This window comes from Cryptomeria japonica, chromosome 8, assembly GCF_030272615.1.
Source record: "Cryptomeria japonica chromosome 8, Sugi_1.0, whole genome shotgun sequence".
Taxonomy (NCBI): Eukaryota; Viridiplantae; Streptophyta; class Pinopsida; order Cupressales; family Cupressaceae; genus Cryptomeria; species Cryptomeria japonica.
This window is the reverse complement of record NC_081412.1, coordinates 221385393-221410515: the sequence shown is the minus strand read 5'-3', so window position 1 is coordinate 221410515 and position 25123 is coordinate 221385393.

The window sequence follows — 25123 nt, the reverse complement described above, 5'->3', positions numbered from 1 at the left end:
AATGGGGAATGAGAGTGAAGACCTTGTACCATACTAAGAAACAAGAAGGGCCCTTGAAAATGCAGGAAGACCAAGCAAAGACCTACTCCTAGACGAGATTGGACAATGCCCGGTTAGGAGAGGTTGAATTGCAAAGGTCTTGGAGAGCAAGGTTGGACAAAGGAGAGTACATCCTTTGGAGGAGGTGTAGAGGAGTGTTAGAAGCATCATTGGTGTGAAGGAGGAGACTCCACCAAATCAAACAAGGTAGCTAACACACAGGCAGACCACAAAACTCTCACAAAACCCTTAAAAACCCCAAAATTCGCCCTAGTCACTGTACAGCCATTTGGAGGCCCAAAACCTAGAAAATCCTTTAGCCCTTGCCAATTGAATGGTAGTAATTTTTGGGAGTTAGGGTTTTTTGTGCATTTTTTGTGAGAGGGAGCCCTAGAAGACCGGTTAGGAGGCCTAATTGGTCCTAATCCTTGTAGCCCTGTTTTGTAAGCAAAAACACAAAATAGTGAAATCGGTAGAAAGGATGAAGGTAGAAACTCCTTGGGGGAAAATGGAGGGATGTAAAACATGGTTTAAGTCCTGATGCAACCTTTCTAAGACCTTGGAAAGTGTGAAACAAACCTTAGCCCTTATTAGCCATAGTAAGGGGTTTTGAGTCTCATGAGTAGGTGAGAGCTTAGGAGCAACATAGCAACTCATTGGTGGGTGGATTTGGCAAGGTCAGGGGATTCCTCAAGCAAAGGAAGTCCTAGAGACCCTAGGGTGTGAGGATAACATTAGGAGATCCAAGGAAAGGATCCAGGAGCATAGACTAGGCTAGTCTATCCCATACCCCATCCCATCACAAACACATTGATAGATGTGACCTGGTTAAGGGATTTCCCTTAGACTTGTTAGAGTCTTGAACTTTGTTAGAAGTGACCTTGTCAAAGGATTTCAAACACTCATTTAGAATGTTACCTTGCTAGAGGGTTTACAAATAAGACTGTTAAGTCCACTCGGTTAAGAGATTTCCTCTCACTTACAAAATAAATAACAGTACTAAGATATATCTGCAACTTCACATCTGAAATGCTAAAGTAGATTCTATTTGCTCAAAACAATCTTGTCATAAGACTTATCTTGTCCCTTGTTGGGCTTGTTGGGCTTCTCAATCTGTTCTTCAATCAGATCTTCAAGCTTATGTGCTCGGTAAACATTATTGTAGCATCATTGTGCATACATTTGCCTGCATGCATTGTTCATCAACAATTCCTTATTTATAAACAATTTCTAACCGCTTAATCTCCTTGATCACATTTCTCATGATCAATCTTAGCCATCATATCTTCAAACTTGAATAGGTTCAATGTATCCTTCGATTTGAAAAATGTTTTACCTCACCTTGGAACTTGCATTCCTTCCTTGGAACTTGTGCTAGGTTATTGTGGTTCAATCTGTGTTGTAGATCTTCCTCTTGATTTTCCATATCGTCGATCCTCAGCAAACTTCTTGCGCGACATACCAATCATTTATTCATCTCCAGCTCATCAGCATCCTTCATTAAATAATGCTTTTATTCATCCATTGTGGTCTATTATAACTCAGTTGTTACTCAGTAAATACTGAACTTCACTTGGTAGACATTCCGCCTTCTTTAACCGATATCGATAACCTTAGGGTTTACCGACTAGGTACCTTAGGGTTTACCGACTAGGTTCTTTGCTCGGTGACATAGTATAGTATTAAACTTATAATCAGCAACATATGTAGGATATCAAAACAATCAAAACAACATGATCTCATCATTGTCTAACTCGGTAATAGTTGCCCATTGAATAACTTATTATTCCCCTTCATTATCACATTCTTTCTGTGTCACTTACCGACCTCTTAATACTCATCAAAACATACTTCTCAAGATATGGCAACATCATACTGGATCAGAGAATCAATTTCTTGACATCAATGACAAAATAATATTATTAAGACAGTAATCATCCTTCTTCAGTTATATCAATAATCTCCAACAACCTTCTCAATATCCTTATTGAAATGCCAACAATCTCCTTTCTATTGTAATGCCAACATAATGTGTATCACATTCTTGAATGATAAGAATGAAGCTTTTGGTAAGTTCAAGGCATTTAGGGCCTTAGCTAAGAAAGAGAGTGGCAAAAAGATAAAATGTTTGAGAACGGATCAAGGCGGTGAATTTACTTCTGAGGAATTCACTAAGTATTGTGATGAGAATGGTATCAAGCGGCAACTTTCTGCACCAAGGACACCACAATAGAATGGTATAGCATAGAGGAACAACTAATCAGTGGTTGAAGTTGCTAGGACAATGTTGATACAAGGAAATGTAGCATAAACATTTTGGAAAGAAGTTGTAAGTACAACTGTCTACACAATGAACCAAGTTTTGATGAAAAGAGGTAAGGATAAGACCCCTTATGAATATTGGTATGGGAGATCACCTGATGTTAGTTATTTCAAGATATTTGATAGAAAATGTTTTATTAAAAGAGATGATTACATTAGCAAGTTTGAAGCTAACAGTGATGAAGGCATATTTCTTGGCTATTCCACCAAGAGTAAATCCTATACATGCTTCAACAACTAGACACAAAGACTGGTTGAGAGTGTTGTTGTTCATGTAGATGAACGTTATGAAGTCTCAGATGGAACTAGTTTAGAGAAGAAGGATGAAGATCCTTGCATTTTTCTTTTGGAACCTGAACCTGTTAAATCAGAAATCGGTAAAGCAAATCCTAATGTACTTGTTCAACCAAAATAAATAAATTCAAAAGAAGATGATAATGAAGAAGCTGAACCTAAAGAGAATGATCATCTTATTCCTAGGTATGTGAGACTGAACCACTGTCCTAAGCAGATTTTTGGGGATAAGGATGTTGGAGTACTAACTAGAAGAAGAGTTAGAGAGAACTCTGGCATGATCTCCACCTTTGAACCTAGAAGTGCTAAGGAGGCATTTGTTGATGATCATTGGGTTAAAGCTATGGAGGAGGAATTGGATCAAATTGAGAAGAACAACACTTGGACCCTAGTACCCCGACCGGTAAACTAGAAAGATATAGGTACTAAATGGGTATTCAGAAACAAGTTAAATGAAGATGGTGTTGTAGTTTGCAACTAGGCAAGATTAGTTTGCAAAGGTTATGCTCAAGAAGAAGGAGAAGATTATGGAGAAACTTTTGCACCAGTAGCAAGATTGGAAGGTGTCCAAGCTTTACTTGTATTTGTAGCCCATAAGAAGTTCAAGGTATACCAGATGGATGTTAAGTCTGCATTTTTGAATGGGATATTGGAAGAAGAGGTATACATAGAGTATCCTAATGGTTATGCATTGACTGATGAGAAAGACATGGTATGCAGATTGCATAAAGCTTTGTATGGATTGAAGCAAGCACCCAAAGCATGGTATGAATGACTTCATACACATCTGATGAAGATAGGCTTTGCAAGAGCCAGTGATGATAGTAATATTTATCTCAAGTTTGAAGGAGATGAAATACTAGTCAGTGAAGTATTTTTTGATGATATTATTTTTGAGTTAATGATGTCATGAGCAACGGTTTTGCAAATGAAATGAAGAATGAATTTGAAATGTCTTTAGTAGGGGAAATAAAAAATTTCATAGGCTTGTAGATACAGCAAATGAAGAATGGTATTTTTATTACTCAATATAAGTATGTGAAAGAGGTTTTGAAGACTTTTGGCATGAGTGACTGTAAACCAATTGGAACACCAATGGTTACAGGTTGTAAGTTGTCCAAGGAGGATGCATCTAAGTCTATTGATGAAAAGGAATACAGGTCAATGATTGGCAAATTACACTATGTTTTTCCATGTGGTTGGTATAGTTGCAAGATTTTAGAAGAATCCAAAGGAAGCACACTTGATAGAAACAAAGAGATTTTTTAGATATCTGAAAGGTAAAATTGACTATGGATTAGGGTATTCATATCGAGGAAACTTTGATTTCAAGGCATACATTGATTCTGATTGGGTAGGAAATATTGATGACCGAAAAAGTACTACCAGTGGAGCATTCTTTCTAGGAGGAAGGCTAGTTTCATGGAGTAGTAAGAAGCAGAGTTGTACTTCACAATCTACTATTGAAGCTGAGTATGTTGTAGCTTATATGAATTGCACACAAGCTATTTGGATGAGGCACATTTTGGAAGGTTTTAAGATTAAGATCTCAGAACTTATAAAGATTTTATGTGATAATACAAGTCCCATTAATATTTATAAGAATCCTGTTTTGTACGCTGGCACCAAGCACATTAAATTGAAGTAGCACTTTTTGAGGGAAAAAGTTCAAAGTAAAGATATTATCTTAGAGCATGTTTCTACCCAGGAGTAGCTTGCAAATATCTTTGCTAAACCTCTACCTAAGACTACTTTTGAGTATCTTAGAAGTCAGTTAGGGGTTGTCCCTCTTCATGAAGTTAGTTGAACATGATGCTGATTGTATCAGTCCCTGAATTAATTGTAAAATTTTACATGGATTGATGAAGAAGTGGATGTATTCCATAGGGGGAGCATCAAGTTGCAATATGTTGTTGATGCATAGTGAAAATTTTGACATTACATGTTTTACTTTCAATTTGACATTGTTGTCAAAGGGGGAGAAGAATTATGTGATTGAGGAGAAGAATTATGTGACTGGCAAAGGGAAACCAACGACAGGCCGATGACAGATAGAGCATGGTGAATACTTGTTAATGTAAACCAAGATTCCTATTCACCAATCATAGCAGCAATCAGAGGCGTTGATATTTGTATTGCCATCAATGCCAAAGAGGGAGATTGTTGGCATTTGCATGAAGATTGCATTAATGATATGTAATGTTGTCATTTATGTCAATAGAACTGGTAATGGTATTTATGATATTGCTGATATTGTTGTTATTAGTGATATTGGCTTGTAACTAGTAGGAAGAGCTTTGAGAAAGATGTTATAAACCAGTATGTTAGTTTGTGAGTTGAATCGGTAAACCGGTATATAAGGTTAAACCCTTTTCTATGCAATGTAACCGGTAAACCCTACCAGTTGTTTTTTGTTAAACCCTAACCAATCAATTTGTTGGTTTAAGATCTAATGATGAGCGGTAATGATGGAGACACATGTGATCATTGAATGAGGATAAGTTTAGATTGCTTTTGGCACATTATTTGTTTGTTTGTTGTCTAGGGAATGAGCAAAGTGGATTTCATCTAATGCATAGCGCGTGATGAGTTACAAAGTCTGATGAAGCAGTGATCATGGAGCAGTTGGAATTTTCTTGAAGAATGTGAAGAGATTGTTATGATTTCTAATGGTCAAGATTGAACCGACTTGTTTGTAATCTCAATGAGAGAATTAGGTTTTTATTGTGTTACCGACCTAATTGATTTGTATTTAAGGTTGATGAAGTTGTTTGTAAAAGTGTTGGCAAAGTGTTGGCTGAAAACGAGTTGAGTGTGTGGTTTCCTAACCGGAGAATGGATCTGCAGTTTGTGTAAGGCAGATTGAAGCTTAAAAGGATCTAATCAAGCAAATGTAGTGCTATTCAGACAAATCAAGAATTGAAATCCCCTAACTAGGTAAGCTCTATCAAGCTTGGTTACTTATTAAATCCTCTAACAAGGTGGTCCATTAAGTTGGATTCTCAAACCCTCTACCGAGGTTACTCCTAACAGGGTATTTTTCTTTTTCATCAAGTCATTTTGTAAATCCCTTAATTGGGTGATTTCTAACAGAATCAATTCTTAATGGACTTATTGTAAAAGCTTTAATAGGCTTGGCTCCTAATAGGGCGAACTTCAAAAGAGTTCAGATAGCTATCCTTGTGAGTTTCATCTCACCGTGGTTTTTACCTATTTGGGTTTTCCACGTATAAACATTTGTGTTAAGTGGTGAATGTTTTTGTGGTTATGATCTTATTTGTTGATTTGATTAATTTTTGATAAGGCATGATAACTAGAAGCATTGAGAGATTGAATATGTTGAGAAATGATTAAGCATTTTGATGTTTACAAGATTGAAGTTGTTTACTGTTAAGTTGTTATAACAGTTAACTGGTTGATGTTGAGTATTGATCTTGATAAGTGACAGTTTACTTTGTGAGTTTGATTTTGAGATTGGGAAGTTTGTATCAATTTTTTAGTATATTGATTCACCCCCCCTCTCAGTATTCTACCGGATATTTATTATTTCATCATACCATCATATTCTACTAAAAGAAAAGCCTACCAGTGTTATAATAAGAGATTGTGAAACATAGTTGAGAGTGATAATGTCAAGGTTGATGAAAACAATGAGAGATATATCAGATCCTATGGATATGATTCTGATGATTAGAATGATAGTGCAAATAAAGGGTAGCAACCTCAAATCTAGAATCAAGCTCAAATCATTCCAATGAATCGAGTGAATCAAGGTGAAGAAACCAGTGTTAGCACTAAATAAAGAACACAAGAATCTGAAAATCAAGAAAATCCTAAGACTCCCAGGTATGTAAGATTGAATCATTCAGAAGATCATATTATAGGAGATAGAAATAAAGGTGTTCAGGATAGAAGAAGAATTGCAGAAGATCAAGTTGAATATTGTTTTGATTTCTAATATTGAACCTAAATATGTGAATGAAGCATGCAAATATGAACATTGGGTAAAAGCAATGGAAGAAGAGTTGAATCAGATTGAAAAGATAAATACATGGATTTTGGTTCCCAGACCTAAGGGTAAAAATGTAATTAGGACTAAATGGGTCTTCCAGAACAAATTGAATGAGAAAGGTGAAGTTGTCAGGAACAAAGAAAGACTTGTTTGTAAAGGATATTCTTAAATGGAAGGAATTGATTTTGAGGAGACTTTTTCTCTGGTGGCAAGGATTGAAGTTGTTAGGCTATTTCTTGCTTATGCTGCTTACAAATATTTCAAACTATATTAGATGGATGTCAAGTTAGCATTCCTAAATGGTGAATTGGAAGAAGAGGTGTACATAGAGAAACCAAATGCATTTGTATTGACTGATTAGAGAGATATGGTGTGTCGGTTGAAGAAAAAATTGTATGGATTGAAGCAAGCACCAAGACCATGGTATGTTAGATTGGATAAGTATTTCTTGAAGCTTGTGATGATTCAATGATGAAAAGTTAGTACCAAACCGGTACTGAGAGGGGGGGTGAATCAATACTAAGAAAAACACTTTTCTTTGAACCGGTTTGACTAAAAACACTGCACTTGACTAGCAAGCAATAACACTGGTCTAAACCAGATTACTACCGGTTAAACATTGTAAGAATGTGAAAGACATAAACCGGTAACTCATCTTTCCACACAATCTAACATCTTATTTCCACTTCACCCATATGCATACACTAGTAATACGTCAACAGAAATGTAAAGACTTACTGGTTCAACATGCTTTACCGTTTGACAGAGAATAACAAAGCATCAGATGAAAAACATCACCCATAACACACATATTTTTTCATGTGGAAACCCAACTAGGAAAAACCACGGTGGGGATGAATACCCACAAGCTATTATTTGAACCCTTTTTAAGTCCGCTTTGTTAGGAGCCTAGTCTGGTTAAAGACTTTATAATAGGTTTTGTTAGGAACCGATCCTGCTAGGGATCACCCGGTTAAGGGATGGCTAAAATACCCGGTTAAGGGTTAAACCCTGTTAAAGGTTACCTTGTTAGAGGATTTTAAGAACTTAATGATTTTGAGTCACCCTATTAAATAATTTACAACAAGCCGGTTTAAAGCTACCCTGTTAAGGGATTTTCCATCTATTGAAGTGGTTAGAGGTCAACAGGTTTATAATGGTCTGGTAACAACACTTCAATGCCAATGCAGATCCGCTTTAGTTCCTTCCTTCTGTAATCACACTCTACAGGTATCTATTCTCTTATCTGGTCTGGCAAGAATCACGTATCTCTACACTTAGATACACTCACAACATTTGCCAACAATGTCAACATGAAAATTAACATCGACCTTATAGGAAACAGATAGGTTGGTAGCATAAACCCTAAACCCTAAACATTTAGGTTAAGCAATTCAGTCTGTTCAATCCTAATCGTTGAACATATTGCATTGATTACAATAGTCTTGAACAAATCTCAAGACGTTCTCCAAAGTTCGTTCTTCACCACTTCTAGGAGGCTGATAACCCATCACGCATTCTCCACCATTTACAGAGACTTTGCACATTCCTGAGGTAGATAGGATCAATCTCCTTCATGCAAGATCCTTCACGCCCACAAGGCTGACATGGAAACACAATTTGTTCTTCATTACAATTCTAACTCATCACACGATGTCATCAGTTGAATCACACAGGCTTGGAATACTTCAACTGAAAACCCTGAAGCTAAGACTACCAACCGATAGTCACACCATATGAAACCTTGATACAAAACATTCCATATATTGGTTCACATTCCAACATACCGGTTCACTTGGACAGACATACCGCTTCACTTTTTCACATATACCGGTTCACAACATCATACCAGTTTTCTTGCAAGTTGCTTTCTTTAATATATCAGTTCACTCTTCAGAATATTGACATCAATGACAACATACAATATCATCATGTCATCATACTCTACACATATGCCAATAATCTCCCCCTTTGGCATTGATGGCAATATACAAAAGCAATATACAAAGATATCTTTCCACTTCACATCTTCTCCCCCAACACTGTAGATATCTTCTCCACTTCACATCTTCTCCCCCTTTGACAACAATACCAAAGTGAAGGCAGATACATCTATATTCTACTATGCTGCTCCCCCTAAGGAGTAGCATCCTTCAACACACCAACCCTGAAAAAGATATATCAATTTAAGTCCTAACTGATGTGGAGCACACACCTTTAGTTCACCTCTTGAAGGGGAAACACCCCTAATTCACCTCTCAAATAGGTAAAGGTAGCCTTCAGTAGAGGCTTGGTGAATATGTCTGCTAACTGCTCCTTACTGGAAACAAGTTCTAGTACAACTTCTTTGTTCTGAACCTTTTCCCTTGAGAAATGATACTTAAGCTCAAAGTTCTTGGTTCTAGAATGTAAAACCGGATTCTTGGAGATGTTAATCGCACTTGTGTTGTCACAAAATATACTTACCAGTTTAGATACAGGAACTTTGAAGCCATTTAATACATTCTTCATCCAAATTGTTTGGGTGCAGTTCATAAATGCTACAACATACTCCACTTCTACTATAGACTGAGAGATACAACTTTGCTTCTTACTCATCCATGAGACTAGTCTACCACCAAGAAAGAATGCATCACCGGTTGTGCTCTTCCGGTCATCCACATTACCAGCCTAGTCAGCATTTGTAAACACTTTCAGGTTGAAATCATTACTGTATGGATACCATAATCCATAGTCAATAGTTCCCTTCAGATATCTCAAAATCCGCTTGACTGCTACCAAGTGGGATTCTCTTGGGATTTTCTGGAACCATGCAGTAATGCCCACTGCATGTGCAATGTCCGGTCTGCTATGTACTACATAGTGCAATTTACCAATCATTGATCAGTATTCCTTCTCATTTACCAACCCCGAGTCATCCTCTTTTGATAATTTACAACCAGTCACCATCGGTATACCAACCAGTTTGTTGTCTTCCATGCCAAAGGTCTTTATCACCTCTTTGACATATTTGCACTGAGTGATAAAGATTATATCTTTCATTTGTTGAATCTGTAGTCTAATGAAGAACTTAATCTCCCCTATAAGTGACAACTCAAATTCTTTTTTCATCTCATTTGTAAAGTCATGACTCATCTTGTCATCTCCTCCAAAAATTATGTCATCAACAAATACCTCACAGATTAGAATCTAATCTCCTTCTGACTTTAGGTAGATATTACTATCCTCACTTGTTCTCTCAAATGCAATCTTCACAAGATGGGAGTGCAAGCATTCATACCATGCTCTAGGTGTGTGCTTTAGTCCATACAAGGCTTTATGTAGCCTACACACCATGTCACTGTCTTCTGATAGGGTAAACCCATCTGGTTGCTCTATATACACCTCCTCTTCTAGTATTCTATTCAGGAATACAGACTTTACATCCATTTGACATACTTTGAATCCCTTGAATGCTGCATATGCAAAAAGCATACGAACTCCTTCCAATCTAGCTACTGGAGAAAAGGTTTCTCCATAGTTTTCTCCTTCTTCTTGGGCATATCCTTTGCACACCAGTCTGGCTTTGTTTCTAACCACTAAACCATCTTCATTCAGCTTATTTTTTAAAACCCATTTGGTGCCAATGACATTTTTATGCTCCAGTTTGGGTACCAAATACCATGTACCATTCTTTTCTATCTGGTCAAGTTCCTCTTCCATTGCCTTGATCCAGTCTTCATCTTTATGTGCCTCTTTGAATGTTTTAGCTCAAATTCAGAGATCATGCAAGAGTTTTCTCTGACCTTTCTTCTTGTAAGAATTCATGCATCCTTGTCTCCTATGATATACTTTGGATCATGATTCAAATTTACATACCTAGGAATGATCTTAGTTGTTTCCTCTTGCTTTTCTTCTTCATCCTCATCTTCATCAGTATCAACATCTACCAGTGTAGGAGCATTGTTACTGGTGCTTGGTTGTTTTACAACTGGTTCCCAGAAGGTTACTACCGGTTCATCTCCTACTTGCTCACTATCGGTTTCCTCAGATTTCTCAGAGGTTTCATCAACTCTAACATTGATGCTTTCAACAATTCTCTGAGTCCTATTGTTGAAACATTTGAGATCTTTTCTCTTTATGGAATACCCTAGGAATATTCCCTCATCACATTTAGCATCAAACTTGCTCTGATGTTCACTCCTCTTGATATAACATTTACTACCAAACACTTTGAAGTAGCTTACCACTGGTGTCTTACCGGTCCAATACTCATAAGGTGTTTTATCCTTACCCTTTTTGATGAGTACCCAGTTCATTGTGTAGACTGCAGTGCTCACCGCTTCTCTCCAAAAGGTGTGAGAAACCCTCCCTTGGATCAACATAGTTCTAGCTCCTTCAACCACAGTCTAGTTGTTCCTTTCTGCTAGGCCATTATGTTGTGGAGTCCAGGGGGCAGACAGTTTCCTCTTGATTCTATTCTCTTCACAGTATTTGTTGAATTCACCAGAAGGGAATTCTCCTCCTTGATCAGTTCTTAAGCACTTAATCCTCTTACCGCTTTCTTTTTCTACCAATGCTCTAAAGGCTTTGAACTTTCCAAAAGCTTTAGATTTGTCCTTCAAGAATGTGACCCACATCATTCTTGAACAATCATCAGTAAGAATCATAAAATACCTATCTCCCTGCACACTCCTAGTTTTCATAGGACCACACAAATCAGTATGCACAAGATCAAGTAAATTGTCTGTAGTGAAAGGTTTGCCTTTGAAGGTTGAGGAAAACATTTTCCCCAGTTGACACTCTCTACACAAAGGATTCTCCGGTTTGCTCAGCATAGGCATTCCTCTAACTGCCTTGATCTTACTGGCCTTCACAATATTATCAAAGTTTACATGGAAGAGTCTCCTATGCCATATCCAGCTATCCTCAAACTTAGCCATTAGACATGTACTGACATTAGTATTTAGCTGAAATAGGTTACCTTTGGTCTGCATACCGGTAGCCATCAATTCACCATTCTTTCCTTTGATTTTGCACACTCCATTTTTGAATTCGAGAGTGAGTCCATTATCATTTAGTTGAGCAACACTCAAAAGGTTGTGTCTGAGACCTTCTACCCAATACACATTGTCAGCACTGCTTCTTCCATTTAGACAGATGGACCCTTTTCCTTTTACAATACATGGTGCATCATTACCAAAATGAACCACACCGCCATCATAATCTTCCAAAGATAGAAAATTACTCCGGTCACCAGTCATATGGTGAGAACAACCACTGTCAATAATCCACTCATTGGAATTATCAAAGAAGGAGACAAGAGCCTTCTTGTCTAACACATCTTTCTTGACTGCTACAAACACAATATCTTCATTTTCTTCATCTTCTGATTCCTCATCAGTGACACCTTATCAACTGCTACAAAACAGTTTCTCCGATTTCCTCCTTTGAACTTCTTGAACCTCTCCGATTTGTCCTTGTTGTCACCATTAGGGCAGTTTATAGCAATGTGTCCTATCCGGTTACAAGAAAAGAATTTCAAAGGAATCTTACCTCTGTATTTACCGGTTCCCTTGGGAAGTCTCTTGGCAAGGAGAGCTTCAAATCCCATCAGGATCTCCTCATCATCCATTTCTCTACTTTGTCTTGGTTCACCACTAGTACTAGCTTCTTTGCCTTTTCTAGATGGTGCAGCAGATGCTTTGAAGGCTGATTCAGTCTTCTGAATACTGCCATCATAATTATTTAGCTCATAAGTTGTTAACTTTGCAATGATGGAGTCTAGGGATACCTTTGTCTTGTCTACAGACCTCAACTCCTGAATAGAAACAACCCTTATTGCATAGACCGGTAATAAGGATCTCAAAACTTTGCTAACAATAGTGGAATCTTCCATTTTACCACCTGCACTCTTGATATCTCCAACAATAGTTTTGATTCTTATTCTATATTGTTGAATGGTCTCTCCTTCAACCATTTGCATGTCTTCAAACTTTCCCCTAAGGCTTTCTTCCTTAGCTTGTTTCACATGCTCATCACCACCATAGATATTCTCAAGGGCATCCCATACTTCTTTGGGATTCTCTTTATCCTAAACATCAATAAACTCAATGCCAGATAAACTGCTGATTAGGGCTTCCATGACTTGCCCATTCTCCTGAATCTCTCTCTTTTGATCATCGGTGAGAGTACCGGTAGGGATAACATAAGCATTCTCAACATAGCTCTAGTGTTGAGCACCCATGCTTCTGATGTATATCTTCATTCTATCCTTCCATATTTTAAAGTTGTCTTTGTTGAACTTTGGACCTTCCCTCTTCATCATTAGAGTAGGATCTTTACCTCAAGCGGTTAAGCTTACAATATAGAGGACCTGGAAGACGCTCTGATACCAATTGATGATTCAATGATGAATAGTTAGTACCAAACTGGTACTGAGAGGGGGGGTCAATCAGTATTGAGAAAAACACTTTTCCTTGAACCGGTTTGACTGAAAAAAAATGCACTTGACTGGCAAGAAATAACACCGGTCTAAACCAGATTACTACCAGTTAAACACAATAAGAATGTGAAAGACATAAACTGGTAACTCAGCTTTCCACACAATCTAACATCTTATTTCCACTTCACCCGCATGCATACACTAGTAATACGTCAACAAAAATATCAAGACTTACTGGTTCAACATGCTTTACCGCTTGACAAAGAATAACAAAGCATCACATGAAAAGAATCACCCATAACACACATATTTTTTCACGTGGAAACCCAACTGGGAAAAACCACGGTGGGGATGAATACCCACAAGTTTTTCTTTGAACCCTTTTGAAGTCCTCTCTGTTAGGAGCCTATTCCGGTTAAAGACTTTACAATAGATTCGTTAGGAACCAATCCTGCTAGGGATCACCCAGTTAAGGGTTAAACCCTGTTAAAGGTTACCTTGTTAGAGGATTTTAAGAACTCAATGATTTTGAGTCACCTTGTTAAAGGATTTATAGCAAGTCAGTTAAAGCTACCCTGTTAAGGGATTTTCCATCTGTTGAAGTGGCTAGAGGTCAACAGGTATTACAATGATCTGGTAATAGCACTTCAATACCAATGCAGATCCACTTTAGTTCCTTCCTTCTACAATCAAACTCTATAGGTATCTATTCTCTTATCTGGTCTGGCAAGAATCACGTATCTCTGCACTTAGATACACTCACAACATTTGCCAACAACCTCAACATGAAAATCAACATTGACCTTATAGGAAATAGATAGGTCGGTAGCATAAACCCTAAACCCTAAACATTTAGGTTAAGCAATTCGGTCGGTTCAATCCTAACCGTTGAACATATTGCATTGATTACAATAGTCTTGAACAAATGTCAAGACGTTCTCCAATGTTCGTTCTTCACCACTTCTTGGAGTCTGATAACCCATCACGTGTTCTTCACCATTTACAAAGACTTTGCACATTCCTGAGGTAGATAGGATCAATCTCCTTCATGCAAGATCCTTCACGTGGACAAGGCTGACGTGGCAACACAATTTGTTCTTCATTACAATGCTAACTCATCACACGATGTCATCGGTTGAATCACACAAGCTTGGAATACTTCAACCGGAAACCCTGAAGCTAAGACTACCAATCGGTAGTCATACCATATAAAACCTTGATACAAAACATTCCATATACCGGTTCACATTCCAACATACCAGTTCACTTGGACAGACATACCACTTCACTTTTTCACATATACCAGTTTACAACATCATACCGATTCTCTTGCAAGTTGCTTACTTCAATATATCAGTTCACTCTTCAGCATATTAACATCAATGACAACATACAATATCATCATGTCATCATACTCTGCACATATGCCAACAGCTTGGATTTAACAAAGGTACTGTTGATAGTAATTTGTATTTCAAGATTAATCATGATAACATTCTTATTGTTGAAGTTTTTATTGATGATATTATTTTTGGAGGAAATGATAGTTTGTGCAAAGAGTTTACTAATAAGATGCAGAATGAATTTGAGATGTCTATGATTGGAGAGATGAAATTCTTTGTGGGATTGCAAATTATACAGTCTGAAAAAAGGAATCTTTATATCACAATCCAAGTATGTTAAAGAGTTATTGAAGAAGTTTGGTTTAGAAGATAGAAAGCCAATTGGAACTCCTATGGTGATTGAATATAAGTTAACTAAGGATGATGATTCCCTTAAAGAAAATCAAACCAGATACAAATCTATGATTGGTGGATTACAATATTTAACTCAGACTAGACCTGATATCATGAATGTTGTTTGTCTCATTGCTAGATTTCAAGCTGATCCTAAGGAATCTCATGTTGTAGATATTAAAAGAATATTTAGATACTTGAAAGGAACTGTTGATTTTTATTTATGGTATCCTAAAGATGGGGATTTTACTTTGAGTGCATTTATTAATGTTGATTGGGCAGGAGATTTTGATGATTGGAAGAGTACTGGTGGTAGTGCATTTTTGTTAGCGAAAAGATTGGTTTCTTGGCTAAGTAAAAAGAAGAATTCAATTTCTTTATCTACTATAGAGGTGGAGTATATTGCTACTTCTAACAATTGTACTCAGGTGGTGTGGATGAAGCAAATTTTGAAAGATATCAAAGTTGTGTATGATGAGCCTACTTCTATTTATTGTGACAATTCAAGTGCAATAAAATTTCTAAGAATCTGGCGTTGCATTCCAAGATAGCATATACCAATAAAATTTCATTTTTTAAGAGACAAGGTAAATGATAAGGAGGTTAGATTGGAGTATGTGCCTAGAAAGGAACAAATTGCAGACATTTTCATGAAGCCTTTTCCTAAGATTACTTTTGAGTATCTCAGAGGGAAGCAATGGGTGATTGCCCCTCCTTATCAGAACTAAGATACATTGGTATGCATCAGTCCAGTGCATTTCACAATCATATCTTGTGATCTGGATTGATGAGTGGAGGCTTCTACTCAAGAGGAGTAGTTAGTGAGTCATTTTTAAGTTTTATGGTGAAAATATGTGCTTTTGCCATTGATGTCAAAGGGGGAGAGATTCATGTGAAAAACTCTGTAGTGATCTAAGGGAGAGAGAGTAATATGAGAGAGTTATTAATTTCTTTGGAATTGATTGTTTTTCACATAATATGTTGCCATCAATGCCAAAGGGGGAGATTGTTGGATGTTTGGGAATTTTTTTGGAGATTGTTGTAAGTATGCTGCAAATATGTGCTTTAGAGATATTTGAGAGATGTGTTGTCATTGATGTCAACATATTTCTCTATCTGTGACATTGTTGCAGTGAGTTCAATTAATGGGTTTGTTCAGCATGTTGATGATCAAAGTTTGTGGATTAAAGGGTTTTTAGGGATTGTTTATCGATGATTCAATGCAAATTTCATAGGTCCGCATGAAGATTTGAGTGAGTTATGGATATATGTGTTGTGGCTGGTTTTTCTATTGTTTAGTGGTGGCAGAGTGTCATTAATTTGATCTGCATTGCTCTGCATTATAATATCTTAATCTATTTGGAGATGTGTTTGGGACGTTGATGTGTGACTTAAATTCAAGTGGTTTGTGGTTTAGAGCTCCACAAGTAATTTTTCAAGGTTGACAGTCATTGTAGTTAGTGTTCTTGAAGTTCGGTATATTGATGAAGTGATTCCAGTAATTCGAGTTGATGTGGATGTTGTGGTGGTAATTCATGATGCTTCTGGATGTTTAAGGATTGTGTTCCTTTTGTGTTGGTGGTCCGCATTGATCATTGTGAGCATAATTGATTATTTTCTTTAATGCGTTAGTATTCTTCATATTTGTGGCCGACCAGATGCTTGTAGCGTACTGTTGCATCCATGTTCAATGCATAATTCTTGGAGGTCTTTCGTATTTGAGGCATGTGATATGGTTTCATGCTATATCTTAGCGAACATTGTTTGGTCTACATTTGATATTATAGCATGTGTAATTATATTTTTGTAATTAGGCAATGAGTGTTGACCCCTTGATGATCTTCACAAGGTTGATGTCATGTATAAATTAATGTAAAATCTTTGTAATTGAGTGTGTTGTGGATGAGTGTATGAGCGAATAATGTATTAATATTTCAGAGGCATTGAAGAAGTGTGAAGAGGATGAGGTTATGTGCTTAACTGGAACTATAACCAGTTATTAGGAGATGTTATTCTATCAATTCATGATCTTTCAGATGTGATCCGAATATGTTTGTAAGACATTATCTACCTAGAATTAGAGCTATTTCATCAAGCTCAAGGTAGTATGACAAGCTAATATAAAGGTCTAGTTGTGGTACAATGAAAAAATGAAAGTTAGATCAAATGAGTATTCAATGTGAATTATTATCTGCATATTGGTAGATGTTATTCCCTTGCAGTTCAATCTCTTATTGTTATTATATCAGAACTAGTGTTTTTGTATCTTGCTCTGAAGAAGCATTCCTTAGTTTTTCAAGTCTTTTGTATCTTGCCCTAGGGTTGTACACCTTAGCTTGCAAGTCTAGAGTAGTGAGCTTCCTAGCCTATGGCTTAAACTTTATAAACACTCTTCATACATATATTGTGAGTGTAATTCTCACCATGGTTTTTCCTAGTTTGGGTTTTCCATGTAAAAAGATTGGTGTTCTTGAGTGTGTAACATTGTAAATTGTACACCCTTGATTAAGGTTTTGTCCAATTTCACATTTAGGTTAGCACCCTCCTTAGTATGTTGCATTGCATTTTGCATTTTCAAGGTTCCTTTAAGCATTTAATTATTAATTTAATTAAATCTACGGTCCTTTCTCACCAATTCACATACTATAAAATTGGGCTCTTAAACCTTAAGTGTGCCCCTTTTTATTTCATTTTAATTAATCCAGAGAAAGTCCTAATTTTTATCTTTAAAACACATTGGATTGACCCGCCAAGATGGATTTGACTTTATAATCACAATATTTTGCATCCCTAGAAATTTGGGAAAAAGTTGGCTGGACCGTAATGACCACCACATTGGTCCCGACTTTTTCTCCTCAAATTTTTAGAGCTTAATTTCGTGGCATTATAATGTTCAAATCCCACCTTGTGCGAAATTTCATCAATTCTAGGTTGGCTTATGATCAAAATTAAAGTTAGGGTATCATATATATAACCTTTTATTTCCTCATTTGAAGGATCCATTCTCTAGCAATTGAAGGAGACCTCTTATCAAGTGAAAAGTGAAAGTTTTATGTGAACTTTACAATCAGAAAATTCATCATTCATCAAGTCTTCATCTTTTTTAATCAACCATGGAATCTTAGGAGATATTGAAGAATAATAAGATCACCGACTATTGATTGGCTTGTACCTCTTCCTTAGGGTTTGGTATGGTTTCATGTTATCTTCATATCTTTATATGAGTTTTCAGAACTACATATCATTCATTTTCAAATTTACATTCTCTTTAGATCCATATTGCATTTGTGATTTGAAGCATTTATATTGCATTCATTTAGGGTTTTTACTCCAAACATAGGGTAGAACTCTAGTTTTTTCATTTTAGCTCATTAGGATCTTACAAACACAAGATATTCTAGGGCGCACACACATTTCAATACATTATTGGCTATTTGTGGAGGTGGAAATCACCAAAACAAGGGGTTTGATTAAGGCAAACCCTATATAGCTGCCTACACACCATTTTTCAAATTATAGGTGTAGGTATAGGTTTCTGTTAGAGCTACGGGAACTATCAAGATAAACAAGAAAAACTATTGCAATATCATGACTTGGATTTATCATTGATAGAAAATTTCACTTCTTACACCATGGAGGGTGTTCCTCAAAAGGGTAATCGACATGCAGACATGATGGCAACTGCAACTTCCCTCATATTTCTTGAAGATCCTTTGATTCCAGATTATCATTTTACTATTCGTAATCGTTCTTCCCCAGCTATAACTAATCATTCTAGTGACATAGCCTGTTGTCATACTTTAGATTAGAAAATGAATGGTACTCTCATATATCATGATATTTGACTGATGGTACTTTTTTGTATTCTACAAGTAAGAATGTTAGGGCTAGAATTCGTAAACTTTCTAGAAGATATATTATCCTTTCTAATGTCCTTTATAAAAGAGGTTATAATGGTCTTCTCCATCGTTATCTCAACAAAACTAAGATCCCTATTTCTCTTGAGGAGGCACATTTAGGTGCTTGTGGGGGGCATTTTGGTGGTAAATATTTGGTTCAAAGGTTGCTCTGAATGGGATACTATTGGAAAACAATGGAAAAAGACTCCTTTGCCTTTGTTAAAAAGTGTCATCAGTTTCAGCAACATAACAATTTGATTCATGCTCTTGCACATGAGATTACGTCGCAAGTGGCCTCTTTTCCCTTCTCATTGTGGGGTTTGGGTCTCATTGGAAAAATTTCTCCTCCTTCTTCCCAAGGACATATCTTCATTCTCACTGCTACAAATTATTTTATGAAGTGGGTAGAGGATATTCCTCTTTGTTCCACTACTATCGATGTAATCTGTCAGTTTCTTCTAGAAAATATTATTTCCCGATTTAGTATATCTTCCACTTTGATTTTTGATAATGGCACCTCATTCAAGAACAAAGATGTGAAGAAGTTCCTTGAGAAATATCACATTCAACATCACTTTTTTACACCAAATTATCCTCAATCAAATGGTCAAACTAAAGCTTCTAATAGGATTATTGAACAAATTCTTTGTAAGACTGTAAATTAGCATGGTAAGGATTGGCATACTCAGTTGACTTATTCTCTTTGGGCCTATCAGAAAATTATTCACATAGCTACTAGTACTACTCCATACAATCTTGTTTATGGTGTTGACACAATTATGCTTTTAGAATTAGAGATTACTTCACTGACAATGTCTTTTAAAGGGATAGTTGATGATGATTTTTATAGATAACAATGACTTCACCAACTTGAGATTCTTGATGAACAGTGTATAAATGCTCTTGAGAATATTCAAACCTATAACAAAACTTTACAACAAAATTATAATGGCAAAGTTATTCAACATTCTTTTTTTGTGGGTGATCTAGTACTTTATGAGAATCAACGCAACATGAATGTTTTTCCAGAAGAAAAAGGAAAGTTTAGCCCAAATTGGATTCAACCTTATATCATTACTAAAGTCTATAGATCAGGTGCTTACAAAATAGTGGATATGTAAGGTATGCCTCTTAAGGAACCCATAAATACTATGCATCTTCATAGATATTATGCTTAGATATATCCTTCTTTTCTCTTTCTTTTTCATCTTAGTTGTATGATATGTTAGCATGTCTTCATTAAAGTATTTGGTATTAAATTATCATTATTTAATCTATATTGCTTCATTCTTCATAAGCATTATCTAGTTTTGGCTATCTTGAATTCATTGTGCGAATTCCTAGGAATTTACATTTTTGTTATGTTAACTTATTATGCAATTTTCTTAATGTATTGTGTTAAATTACATCATGTTGTGTTTAATTAAGACCTTAATTAGATCACATTAGTGATAATATGATGGACTATAAGATCTGGTCAACTACTAAGAGAAGCGGTGAATCATTAGTTGAAAAATCAATTGAATTTTCACCAAACTTATTTTCAACTTAGAATCAACTCACAAAGTTTATCAGTTTAGTCATTTTAACAAATTTGTAGCTACTTTGTGAAACCTTACCGATTGACCTAATACTTCAGTGATATAATGCAACATATCTGAAACTTAAATATCCTTTGACCAAAACCTTACATCACTTAATTAATACAAATAATAACATATTTCATATCATTTCCAATAATTTATATCAACCATACCAAGAACACATCCTCAAAATCATTCACCACTTGACACAATGATTTTTCACATGGAAAACCAAATGGGAAAAACCATGGTGGGGATGAATACCCACAAGTATTCTTTGAACTCTTCTGAAGTTCGCCTTGTTAGGAGCTAAGCCTAGCTAGAAGCTTACACAAGAATGTTATGTTAGGAACAGATCCGGTTAAGGACCACTCGGTTAAGGGATTGACTACAAATACCCTGTTAAAGGTAACCTCAATGGAGGATTTCAAATTCAAGCTAATAGATCACCTGATTAGAGGATTTCAACAACAAGCCTATTAGAGATTACCCTATGAGGGAATTTCAAACTATTGTAATGGTTAGAGAACAATAGGTTCTTTGACTGATCTGGAAATAGCACTTCCTTGATGAATCAGATCCTTTACCGCTCCTATCTACCTTCACATCATTCTGTAGACACACCTTCTAGTTCGGCAACAATCACTTTCACACAATCAAAATTTCCAACCACTCATTCAATCAGTCCATGACCTTATAAACAAATACATTAGGTCAATAACACAACACAAACACTAAAATTCTCATAGAGATTACAAACACATCGGTTCAATCTTGACCATTAGATTACATTGCATAGGGTAATATAACAACTTTCATTCTTCTAGGCATCTACAACTACTCCTGGATTATTGCACTCTTAATTTTGTAACACAACATACATTTGTCACTTCATACTATGAATTTCATCATTCACAAGATAAACGGTTATCTTTACATGCCAAAACCTTCTAGAAACTCATCACGTGCAACATGCTTTCGTGGCATCTTCATCACCGATCATCATTTGATAGTAAATCATGACAACCGATCTCCAAGCTTCATCGGTTAGGGTTATGCTTCTCAACTGGATAGGGTTACCGGTTGATCTTCAATGCTTCATTACTGATTGCTTTTACTACTTCATTATTGGTTTCTTTACGGCTTCATTATCGGTTGCTATACTGCTTCATTACCGGTTTCTATTGACATCAATGACAACACTTCCTAATATACTTCTTCAATGCAATCTTAATGCAATGCCAACAATTAGCTATGTAGTGTAACACAAATATATTGCATCATCATTTGTAGCATTTAATTAAATGCTTAGTTTTTAGTTAAATCACACATGTATCAATTTAATCATGGAAGTATTGAGCATTCAATCACATGAGAATTAAATTAGACATACATGTACATTTCCAAATTTGTTACTTTTAATCAAAGCAATATAATACATTGTTTTGAAATTAAAGGGACACATTTGAGATAAAAGATCATTATATATATAGATATATAAAGGTTTTGAGTACATCATATACATCATAGCCACTAAATACAAAATGTGGCCTTTACATCACCACCTCTAAGGATGGTGACTACCCGAGCCCTTTGACCCCTATCGTGGTAGTCTCATGGGTGTATGTCAATGAGGATAAGTAGATCGAGAGTGACTCTTAGACGAGCTCCTTCAATCTCAATCCATCACTATACTGCTAAACATGGTTGACTCCATATGGACCTCTATAAGCTCACATTGTAGCCACTCCCACTCCTCTCAAACAAGCTCTAGCTCTATCCTCACTGCATCAAATACATCCTCATGTCATCTTGCACTCGATTGTGGTCTTTATATGATCTACAAATATTGTGGAATGTGTGATGTAGTGATGATATCAATGAGTGTGTGATGGATAAGGTCGTACCATTCCTGCACGTTGACTATAGAGAGAGAGAGAAAATATTATACATACATATATAATCATAAACTTAAAATAAATTCTTCAAATAGAGGCTTACCCAGGTCTCCCTCCTGCCAGTGAGGGTCAGACATGATAGGATCCTGGGATATAGTAATATGTGGTATGGCTTTGCTACTCTCATCATGCTTGTGCTGCCTTTGTATCTCAGGGTATGACTTTGATAGCGAGGATCTGTGTAATCTTGAACTTGGCCTCTTTAAGGTTGTCTCATCCTTTGTCATTACATCCTCTCCTCTATCCTCTACTACAAGAGGATCTAGGGCTATGATCTCACCTCCTAGATGACCGGATTTATCCTCCTCTTCTACCTCCTCTTCTTCTTCCTCTTCCTCCCCTTCCTGTCCATCCTATTATTCTTCCTCGTCATCCTCCTCCTCATTCTGATGATCCTATCCCTCCTTACTGCTAGGCTCCTCTAAGGCCTCTTGTCCTCTCTCCTTACTATATGAGTCAACTGATCTTTTTCATGGTTCAAGGTTCCCTTGTGGGTAGTCTAATAGAAAAGTGGCTCTAGTGATGTTCCTATCCCACCATGTGACGTAGCCTCACTGGACCCCAACGTCATCCTTGAATGAGGGTACAAATCTATCCATCTCATCATCATTAGAATCTATGAGCTCTATCTCATCTACAATAGGTCTAGGCACTGCTCCTAGTCTCACGGCACATCTAGAATGTTGTATGTATATTGGTACCTGAAGACGGGAAAAATCCAAGGATTGTGTAATGACTAGAGGAATCAAAAACACAAAAAATAAACACTAAAAAGCACAAATAATCATTATACCTTCCTCAAAGTTTACCTTCTTCTTTGGATTGAGCTCTTGATGAGGTTGAAGTAGCGCCCCTTCCTCCAACCTGATTTGATTAGCTCAATGGATTGATGTGGATGGCTCTCCAATGTGCACAACAAATGGATCAAAGGATTGGACTAGTAGATGTATGATGGATGCTCAAATGGTATGAAAGTGGCTAAGTGTGGATATGTAGGAAATTTCGCTATAGTGTGGGCTCTTGAATGGATTCTTGGACTCAAGGAGGCAACATGAACTTACTAAAATTGGGGATATCAAATGAGGGGATGGAGACCCCAATTTATAGAATTGGATGGAGAAAAGTGGATGGTCAAGATTAAAAGTAAATGGAGGGCTAGGATTGAGAGGAAGAGATCACATGGATCAAGAGAAAATGACATGACAAAGGTGGGTGGAGATCAAGAGATTTGCCATAAAGGAATTTCTTGTCTCCACCCTCCTTAAGGTACATGGGGAAGAGTTCCCAATGCACCTAGGAAGGATAAAAGGAATTAAAAATTCCTTGGGGATGTAGGACATGGAATTAAAAAATCTCAAGATATTGTGTGCATGGGGATTGAAAAAGAGAAAAGGAATTTTAAAATTCCTTGGAAAGATGGGAAACATGGGAGAATTTGAGATTTTGAAAATATCACATTCACCCAAAAAGGGATCATTTAGGGTGGAAGGTGAGGAGGGGGACAAGAGGATTTAGCCATAACTGGCTATGGTTGACTTTTGTGCCTAATCATAGAGATTAGCCACTAACAAGGGATTAAAGGGACTATTTAGAAGAATTAGATGGGGATTAGGAGCAAGTGTGATTTGTAGGAGGATTTGACTAGGAGAGATCATGAGTGGGGGTAATTAAAAATTGAAGAATAATGCTAAGTAGGATTATAAGGGTTTCTAGAAGAATTAATTAGACTGATGATGGATTAGAAAAAGGTGATTTGTAGGAATCACATGGATTAATTAATTAATTAAAGGGGGGGTTAAGAAGAATTAATTTTTGAAGGCTTTAGAAGAAAGAGGGGAAATTGATTTATTAAATAAATAAATTATATGGATTATAGTGACAATATTAATTGAGTTAAATTCAATTAATATTGAGAAGAATAAAGGCTAACATAATTGTATAAATTAATTATGTAGGAGGGCTAAATTAATTTAAGCATCTACATTTTGCCCCTCTTTTACACAGCAGCAAAAATTGATGATGGGTAAAAGAAAGAAGAAAGAGGACGCCCCAGCGTAAAACGCAGGTGGTGTATGCCCCCTCTAGAATTTTTCAAACAAATTTGGAAGGTTATTTCAAAAAATTATCAAAAAGAAGAAAGAAAAGATGAGGAATGATAAACAGACAAGAAAGAAAAGAAGAAATGGTTAAGGAAATATGAGAAAAGATAGGAGAAGGGGAAAAGCGAAGGAGCCGGCCCACGAGGGGGGGCCATATAAGCCACACAGGGCCCACTGAAGGGTCATTGTCACATAGAGCTATTGAAGGAGAACAAAGCCTTGAGAGAAAAAGGAGAGATGGATCACATTCCCACACACGATCACGCAAAGAGGGTCCACCGGCATGAGAGACCAGCGCACTACACTCCACCAATATGTACCTCAGGCCCACTTTGTGATTTGGTAGTTTAGGGTAAAATTTTACAGCTAAAATTAGGCTAAAATTTTAGCGAGGCAGATGCGCTGATTGTCATTTCAGTGCATGTACCCCCTAGGTTAGCGCGAGCATTCGAAAATAGCGCCAGCACCCACAAGGTTTGGGGGATTTGGGGGATATTGGGGTGGGCATATGCGCGTGGCACAAGCACCCACGCTGGTCAAGGGTAGGGTCTAGGTATGGGGGAGTGGGCTATAACGTGGCTAACTGTGGCGTAGCGCGAGCGCCACAATTTTGGTGCATGCGCTAAGTAAATTAGCGTGAGTGCCAAAAAGGCTAGAAAAGGGGAGAAGTTGGATTAGAGGGCAAAATGGATGCCCTTGACATAGGATAGGATAGACCTAGAAAGGATGACAAGAGTTAATGGAGTGGTTTGCCTGA